The sequence below is a fragment of the Odocoileus virginianus genome, chromosome 22 (assembly GCF_023699985.2).
Source record: "Odocoileus virginianus isolate 20LAN1187 ecotype Illinois chromosome 22, Ovbor_1.2, whole genome shotgun sequence".
Taxonomy (NCBI): Eukaryota; Metazoa; Chordata; class Mammalia; order Artiodactyla; family Cervidae; genus Odocoileus; species Odocoileus virginianus.
Window position 1 is genome coordinate 24567193 of NC_069695.1, and position 9920 is coordinate 24577112.

Sequence of the window (9920 nt, forward strand, 5' to 3'; positions counted from 1 at the left end):
GCTGGGGGCCAGCTGGAGCTCAGAAGACACGAAAGTGCTTCTTTCATTACAAAAAAAAGAAAAAAATCCTTTAGTGGAGGAAGTCCTGTGTCCCCAAGCAAGTTCTGACTTCACTAAAACAGCTGAGCTAAGCTCTGCCAGGGCACAGTCAATTAACAATGAATTCTGTTCGTCTCTTAAATAAACAACAAACCAAACTCTATTCGCGTTCACCCCAATTTCTCGGTAGAAACCAAAACCGCCCTCCTGACATCACCGGTTCCCAAAGCTGCTGCTCAGAGTTCTGTTTGATCTTGTTCATTTATTTTGGTGGGTCTCTTTTATTTTTTTTTCCCACAGCTGGCAGTGAACAATGATCAATAAATTAATGAGGAGAGAAAAAGAAATCGACAGACCGTCCTGGGAACCCAGGAGTGTGCCAAAGCCCACAGAGAAAGCTGTGAGACTGAGTCTTTTCTCCTGTTCTTATAAATATGCAAATACTTTATCCTGTCCCGGAGTCTACAGCAGCTCATTCATTTTTGTTGTTGTTTTCATTTTGTCATTCATCCATTCGTCTAACAGTTACTGAGCAGTTACTGTATTGAAAGTCACCCATTAGCACAACTTCAGTGGTTCTTAAACTTCCCTGCCTTACAGCTGCCCTTGCTAAAATACAGACTGCTGGCCTGGGCCCTTGAGTTTCTAATTGTGTAGCAATGAGGTTGTTGTTGTTTAGTTGCGAAGTTGAATCTGACTCTTTGCGACCCCATGGACTGTAGCACCCCAGGCTTCCCTGTCCTCCACTACCTCCCGGAGTTTGCTCGAACTCATGTCCATTGAGTCAACGATGCCATCCAACCATCTCATCCTCTACCACCCCCTTTTCCTCCTGCCCGCAGTCTTTCCCAGCATCAGGGTCTTTTCCAATAAGCCGGTTCTTCTCATCAGATGGCCAAAGTATTGGAGTTTCAGCTTCAGCATCAGTCCTTCCAATGAATATTCAGGGTTGATTTCCTTTAGGATTGACTGGTTTGATCTCCTTGCTTTTCAAGGGACTCTCAAGAATATTCTCCAGCACCATAGTTCAAAAGCATCTTTGGTGCTCAGCATTTTTTATGGTCAAACTCTCACATCTGTACATGACTACTGGAAAAAACCATAGCTCTGACCATACAGGGGGTGGGGCCCTGGAATTTGCATTTCTTGAAAATTTCTGTGTGGTACAACTGTTGCCCATCCCAGGAGCATATTCTGAAAAGCACTGTGTGAATATATCCACCACCAAATCCTTAGAATACCCACAACATAGAAGATGCTCAATAAATATTCTTTAAGCTGAACTGAAACCACTTTGAGAAAATCTTGGACTCTGAGATAACAGATTGATTTGTACAAATATTTACCCATTTTCCCAGCTGAGACAGAGACACAAGTGAACAACTTTATATAGCAGAGCACTCTTGTTTATAGAACAAATGTTAGCTTGAGGACAGACTGCACTGCAGCTGACTTGTTGGTGAGCTGACCTAGGTGTGGACACCTTGAGGATTATTAAATAAAACAGGAAAATCATTTTTATCATCTTTACCACGGGCCCCCACAATCACCTCCTTCTTTTCCCCCATCCCTCTTCCTCCTCTTTCCTGTTTCTGTGCCCCTCCCCTCTTCTCCTCCATCTCTACAAGGCTATCAGTTAAAATTTGTACACATGCTTTGAGTTCTTGGAAGAGAGAAACTGTATTAGTGCCAAGTGAAATAAATAATTTCTCTCTGTTCTTTAGGAAGGTAGACAGGACAACATTATCATCCAAAAAAAAATTTTTATCTTCTTTGTAACATCCTGTTTATCATACTTTAGAGTAAACAAAAAATCTTCTTTTTTTATAAAATGAATCTCAAACTCCATAATCCTTTTTTTTTTTTTTCTGTACCATGAGACAGGCAGGAGCTTACTTTCTGGATCCTGTAATAGAAGCACAGATTCTTAACCAATGGACCATCAGGGAAGTCCCCAGCTGGCTATTTTAAATAATACTTTTAAATGTATAATGGTGGCTTGTTTTCTGGAAATAGCATTGTATCAAATGACCTCCTGTGTTCTTGGGTCCTCTCACTATTGTCATTTTCTTGATCTTCATTAAGTAGCAGTCCTGGAGAAATAGAAATTATATGGGTTTATAATTTAGCTTCTGTCTCCTCTTGGTTATCTTGCAAAGTGAGAAAAGTAACTTCATAATTCTTATAGCTTAAAAACATGGATCAGCCATTCTGATCATGGCATTTGTCATGTGATTCTTATCCTTTATATTTTATCAATTTCATGGTTGTTTTGTTAGGCATATCAGTCGAGATTTTAAACTACAAGCAGGGACTTCCCTGGTGGTCCAGTGGGTAAGACTCTGTGCCCCCAACACAGGGGACCCAGGTTCAATCCCTGGACGAGGAACTAGATGTTACATGCCACAACAAAGAGTTTGAATTATAAAGACCTGCTATGATACAACGAAGATTCCTAGTGCCACAACTAAGGCCCAGCACAGCCAAAGAAAGAAATAAAAGTAAATATTATAAACAAATAAATCTCAAGCAACAGAAACTGACTTTTGCCAGTCCCATTCTTGGAAGACCTGAAACACTGGGTTCAGTACCACCTAGACAAGAGCTATAAATCTAGCCACAGAAGAAGCCACGTGAGGAGGCTACTCCATCACTGCAAAGTTAGGGGTGTACATGTGTTTGTGTGTGCCCACCGTGTCTGAGTCCTTGCGACCCCATGGACTGTGCCTACCAGGCTCCTCGATGGGAGGACAATCCCGTCCCTCCTGAATGGGATTCTCCAGGCAAGAATACTGGAGTGGGTAGCCATTCCCTTCTCCAGGGGATCTTCCCGATCCAGGGATCAAACCCATATCTCCTGCACTGGCAGGAAGATTCTTTACCATCTGAGCCAGCAGTGCTGCTCCCCAAAGCCTGAGCAAGTCAAGGCGATTGCTGCCATTCCCTGCAGCGTCACAAGGCTGCTCCAAGGGTTCAGCCCCGCAGGAAATGAATCACTGGGCTTGAAGGCATGTGCAACCTTAATTTTACAAGCAAGTTGCTTTAGTGATAGTATCAATTTATGCTCTGATCAGTAGTTTGTTCCTATAGCTTCATACAGTCCTCAACATTTGTAATTGTCAGCTGCTTTATTTTTTCCTACAATCTAATGAATGTAAAATGTTATCTATGATTTTAATTTGTGTGTCTCTGATTTAATTTGTATTTTTTAATTTGTGAAGCTGAGCATCTTTGCGTACATTTCTTTGTCATTCTGAGTTTCCCTTTTTAGAACTGCCGGTTCATATAATTTACCCATTTTCTGCTAGCTGTTTTATGTTTTTTAAGTGATTTGTATATATTGTATTTAAGTGAATTCTTTATATATTTTGAATACTAATCCTTTGTGAATTATAGTCATTACAGTTAGTTTCTCCCAGTCTGTGGCTTATTATTTCACTTTTTTATGATGTCTTTTGATGGGCAAAATATTTGTTTAATGTTGTCAAAAGATGCCTGCATGTTCTTAATGGAAAATCATGCATTGTTTAGAGCACATCCTTCTGTGTTAATTGTTTTGAGCTATTTTACAGCTTTTAAGTTGCAGATACTGACAGCAATGCATTGTTTCTTGCATTGTTTCCAGCAACTTGTTGTTTCTTGACATGAAAATAAATTATGTCTGATGATGGTTCAGTTGCCTCTTTCTGCCCAAACCCCTTAATCTCCCTCCCCCAACCTGCCTGCAAGAAAAGCCAGTTTCACATCCATTTGAAAATGTATTTCAACATTCCTTTATTCCATATAAACTTGTGGTTCTCTGCTTTCTCCTTTTAATAGTCATAATGCCTGCCTGGTTCCTTCATTAATAATGAAGTAAAGAAAATCTTTAATATACATTAATTTTATATCGGTATGGGTCATGATTTTACCTTTCTGAAAATTTCCTTTAACAAATATATCAATCTTTTCCTTTACAATCTGTGTTTCTGAGTCGTAAGAAATAATTCTGACCCCCAAGATTATAAGAGTGACTTATACATATTCTTCTAGGCCAATTGAAGTTTTACTTTAATATTTAAACTATCTGCAACAGATTTTTGCTTAGATAGTTTAAGATGGTGATGTCATTTAACTTTTTTCCTTGTGGAGAGCCAGTTTTGCCAGCACCATTTATTAAACTGTCCACTTTTCCACTACTAACTGATAATTCTATCTCTGTTATGTTTCAAAACTCTATCACATGTAAGTCGGCATTCCCATTCTTTTCCAGGGGTTGGCACCACTGCTGTAATCCCTACAGCTTTAAGAGAAATCCTAACATTTGATAAGACAAATCTGCTATGTTCTTTGTATTTAAAATTTCCATGGCTGTTATTGGCCCTTTACTTTTCTGTATCAGTTTTAGGATCAGTTTATGACAATCCACAAAATGCCCATTGGGATTTTACCTAAATTCTATTTGATTCACAGATCACTTTGGGGAGAATTGACTTCTTTAGGATTTGATGTCTTCCCATCCACAAACTTGTCAGGAGGGCTTCCCAGGTGGTGCTAGTTGTAAAGAACCTGCCTGCCAATGCAGGAGACATAAGAGACATGGGTTCAATCCCTGGGTTGGGAAAATCCCCTGGAGAAAGGAATGGCAACCCACTTCGGTACTCTTACCTGGAGAAGCCACGGACAGCGGAGTCTGGTAGGCTACAGTCCGTGGGGTCACAAAGAGTCGGACATCCACAAACGTGAGAGTTATCTCCATTTGTTTAGATTTAAATATTTTTTCATAAAATTTTTTGATTTTTCTGACACAAATCTTGCATATCATATGTTAGTCTCATTCTAGGTGCTTTTGTGGGTTTTTTGCTGTTGTAAATGGTATTTTTCAGATGCTTATTACTAATGTACTTGCAATTGATTTTTGATATATTCATGTCATATCCAGCAACTCACATATGTTCTTAAAGTTAGAATTTTAATGTGCAGTTCTTCAGCCAATTCTTAGTCCTTCTTGGACCTAAGGGACTCATTTTTGTTTTTAAACTTTCTCGTGGGAGATATTTCAACTCACTACTATGCAGAGTATCAGACACAAAGCAGACACACTCATAAACATTTATTAAATAAGTACTGGCCAAAAGAAGGCACCCTTATTTGAAGAATTGTGCATTCCTCTTATGATCTGCAATTTTCATATTCAGCTGTGTAATCCTAAGAACACAACATATACATCCCCTCCCTTCCAATTTCATACAGGTAAAATCTATTTAAAATGAATGCCAAGAACAACCCTAAAAGAAGGGAGGGAGGAAAGGAACATCACCAACTGATACCTAGCAGGAGTTGAGGAAAGGGCACGGTTGCTGGGCAACTGACTTCATTCCCAGCAGATGCCAACCCAGTTCTGCAAGGGTCTCCTTTCCCTCCCTCCTCTCTATCATCTGTTCCTCTTCTCACTTGACAGAGTCAAGAAAAAAGATCACCCAGAAGAGTGGGAGTGAGGACAGAGAAGTTTCCTGCGCAAACCTCACCTCTGGAACAAAGATATGATCTGGTTTCTAAAACACACATTGCAGATTGAGATTTATTTTCCCCTCGGGGAGAAGCCACGCTGGCATTCACTGGGGTTGTGATATGTTCATTCCACAATTACAGACTTGAGATCTGAAAGGATCCCCAGAGAACACTGGTCATATTTTTGAAATAAATTATCCCCTGATGAGAAACTCATAACAGAATTCAGAATCAGATAGGGCAGGAATAGTGGGTTCAGCTTTGATATTTGAAATGATTGTAGTATATCCACATGTTTATATCTGAGAAGTGTGGGACTGGAGGCAGCAGAACTGCCTGAAACAACAATCCACCTTTATGGGCCATCAGTGGGATGGAAGTGGAGGTTGACGCCTAGATGGAAGATGAATCACACGCCCCCAGCCCTGCAGGTCTGCAGTTTGAGAAGACAAGAGACCAGACATGGAGGTCTGAGGAACATCACCTCTTAGAGGAAGGGAAAGCCATGGGAAGAGATGCGGACCAAGGATGCCAACAAGGAGCAGCTGCAGAGGTAGGAGGTGAAGGAAGGAGACGAGGAGAGGAACCACGCAACGTTTCAAGGAGGAAATGGGAAACAAGTGAATGATGAAAAGGAGTCAAGGAAGAGCAGCAAGGAGTGGAGTCTGCACAAGTTGGCCACAGGTGGCCATGGAGGGTCACTGTTTGTGCCTGCGTCCCTGTGCTTGGAGCAATGAGCCCCGGTCTGGCTAGTTTGGTCAAGTTACTTAACTTGTATGGGTCTCTGATGGCTCAGCTACAAATGAGGCACGATGACAAAAACTTCCTTCAGGACTGTTCTAAGGATCACTAAAAAGATTCTCAGTGTCTTGAAGATGTTTCTGCCTTGCATTCACCCAAACCTCATCCCTAGAGCTCAAGGGATACTCTGCTACCTCTCATGTCCTCTGAGCCTCTCTCTGCAAATTCCTTTATGTTTAGATTTACTGTGAAAACCTTATTCTGATGCAAGCATAATAGGGTGGCACTGCACTGCTTCCCCCATCTTGTATGCCCCAACTCTCCTGCAAAAGCACAATCCCATCCACCCTAAACCTCACTCATTCCTCTGACCTGACTTGTATTCTCTGGAAGTCAAGGAAACAAAAGAGGTCAAAGTCTCCTTTGAGATAAACATGAGTGATTCTAAGTGCAGATATTAAGTGACCCTTTGGTTTTCTCCACCAAAAGGACACATGGTTGTTAGGAAATCAACAGCAGGTGTGGTTAACACCATACCTCACATGAAAATACTCCCAACCTAAAGCCCTATAATTATATTCAGAATTTTTGCCTGTTGTTTCATTGTTGCTATTTAGTCGCTAAGTCATGTCCCACTCTTTGTGAACCCATGGACTGTAACCCACCAGGCTTCTCTGTCCATGGGACTTCCCAGGAAGAATACTGGAGGGGGTTGCCATTTCCTTCTCCAGGGGATCTTCTCAACCCAGGGATCAAACTCACGTCTCCTGCATGCAGGCATATTCTTTACCACTGAGCTAACAGGGAAGCCATTGCTGTTTCACTATCATCTCTCAAAAATTTAGTTTAACAAACATTTATTGAACTTTTACATGCAAGTGTAACAGAGGAGAACAAAGCTGAGTCCATACTGGATGGACTCCTTTAGCTCTAACCTTTGTGCTTTGTTGCCTGTGCTGAGTCATGCTGACTCTGTACCTTTTGTAAAGAATGCTGCCTGTTAAGCCTGAAATATACAGGAAGCCCATTCTCAAGTCTCTGACCTTGGTGTAACACTTTTCCATTCATATAGAGAAAAATAATTGCAGAAAAGAGAATAACATTTTTCTTGTTGGAGGTATATAGGAACATTGTGACCAGGCCTATATGTAGAGATACCAGAGCAAAGGACAGAGCCACCAAGAAGTTTGCAACAGCCACTCACACCATTCCCCTTTTAGTATAGAAGATGACTGAATGGCAACCCAGGTAAGAAGGTTCTTTGGAACACTAGTTCACCATCTTCTCAGGCTGCTGGTGTTCCAAATGAAGTCACTCTTCCCTGCCCCAACAGTTCAGCTCTTGATTAACTGGCTGGTCATGCAGTGAGAAGGGCTTCCCAGGTGGTGCAGCGGTAAAGAATCTGTCTGCCAATGCAGGAGACTCAGGAGATGCAGGCTTGTTTCCTGGATTGGGAAGATCCCCTGGAGTAGGAAACGGCAACCCACTCCAGTATTCTTGCCTGGAAAATCCCATAGCCAGAGGAGCCTAGTGGGCTATAATATTGTCCATGGGGTCGCAAAAGAGTCAGACACCACTGAGCGACTGAACGAACACCATGCAGTGAGAAGTAGGAGCTTGGACTCCATAACATAAGGAACTCGCAAAGCACAAATCTGGTTAGGTCATTCCTCAGCTGAAAAGCCTTCGGTGCCCTCCCAGCCACAAAAGGAAGTCAAGATTGCTTGATCTGACCTACAAAGCCAGCCTTGTCCTATAACACTCCCCACTGTAGCCTCACCTCGCTGCGGCTCGCTCTCTCCACTCTGTCTCCTGGGCCTTCCTGAAGTCCTTCTCTGCTTCCGCCTGCCCCGTGAGTTCTCATTCATCAAAATCTCGCGAGACTTCCGGGGGGGGTCCAGTGGTTAAGACTGAGCTTGCAATGCAGAGTGTGGGTCTGATTCCAGCTTGGGGAACTGGGATCCCACATTCTTTGCAGTGCAACCAACAAACAAAACACTTGCTTAAAAGATACTATTAAGTCCAAACAGAAAGAATTGCTTGCTCCTGTTCATTGATGATTTCAGATGTGCCTAACTTCATGCAGCAAAGATTTTGTCTCGATATACTGAGCACATCTTGTTTGCCTTCTTTCTTTAGGAGGCACGCTTTGTAATTGTTCCATGCCTGCCTCTATCAGAAGGATTTCCCATTGGTGACACAACTGTAGCAACTGGTAATTCTTTGATTTCACTAATTATGGTCCTGACTTAATAAATATAGAGTCGAGAATTTTAAAATTTAAAAAGGGCCTAGTAATTATCCCAGAGTGGTTTTTTAAAGATTATATACGCTCCGTTACCCAATCATGCTTAGCACAGCCATGCGAGATGGCCTCCTATATTCAGACTTGGTTCAAGTTTTATTAAACTGAGGTCTTTCCAGAAGGCTTCTACTCAAGAGAATAAGCATTGTTTGAAGCTCCATGGAATCAAAACGCTTATTCCTAAGAAAATAAATAGCTTCTCACATGATCCATAAACAGATCGCCAGCTATTGGCCATCAGCCCTGAATTATGGAGATAGCCAACTTTTGTTTTTCTTTTGACACGTGCTTAAAATTCTCTCTAAATCTCTGTGCATAAACAAGCCCCAGTTTATGCTGTCCCTGCGTTTTCTCTGCTGCTGTTGCAACAAAATATCTGAGATACTGTGGATCTTTGAGAAATCTCCACTTTGCTTCCCTTATATATGTTCCCTGAAGTTGGGGTACATTTCCCAGCATGAACCTAAATTATAACCAGTTATATTGCCAGAGTCTAGTGAGAAAAGCAGAAACCAATTTGAGTATTTTGGAGGGAATTTAATACTGAGAATTTAATATATAAGTGATGAAAGAGTGGAGAAGCCAAACAGATTAGCAACAGCTGGAAGCTACAAATGCTGGGAGCACAAAAGGAGTAGAGGGTGTTGATGGAGCTCAGAATTCAGAATCACCTGGCAGAAGCCAGTACAATGAGTCCCCTAAATATGAATGAGTTCCATCCCAAAAGCACATTTGTAAGTCCAATTTGTTTATAAGTCAAAAAAAGTTAACCTAGGTACCCAACTAACACAGTTGGCTATACTGTATGCTGGTATAGGTTTTGTAATACTTTTCATACAAATAATACATAACAAACAAACACAAAAAATAAACAGTTTTACAGAACAGTACCTTGAAAAGTACATGGCTCAGATGGTAAAGAATCTGCCCGCAATGCAGCAAACACAGTTTCAATCCCTGGGTCAGGAAGATCCCCAGAGAAGGGAATGGTGACTCACTCCAATATTCATGCCCAGAGAACTACGTGGACAGAGGAGCCTGGCAGGCTACAGTCCATGGGGTCACACAGAGTCAGACATGACTGAGCGACTAACACTTTCAGTTTCACACAGTGTTAACAGCTGACACACAGGAGCTAGCACAGAGGGACCAGGCAAGAAGAGTTACTGACTGGAGGAGGGAGAGGAAGTGGTGGATGCTAGAGCTGAAGGATCGTCAGCAATAGGAGACGGAGGGCGAGCTGCTGTTTCATTCATGCTTGATACTGACGGCACAGATCTTGAGAACACAATCCACTGATATCTAGGTAGTAGCTCTTTTTTTCTCATCATACATCGCATGGTAC

General features: G+C 41.7%; 1 long non-coding RNA gene across 1 annotated transcript in view; it reads right to left on the bottom strand.

The window, feature by feature from the left end:
- LOC139030383 (uncharacterized) overlaps positions 1–9662 on the bottom strand; it is a 45681-nt gene extending 36019 nt beyond the window's left edge. Inside the window, exon 1 of the long non-coding RNA XR_011482743.1 lies at positions 9467–9662. This is a non-coding gene — a long non-coding RNA (uncharacterized lncRNA). The remainder of the gene's footprint in view (positions 1–9466) is intronic.
- Positions 9663–9920: the final 258 nt, after the last annotated feature.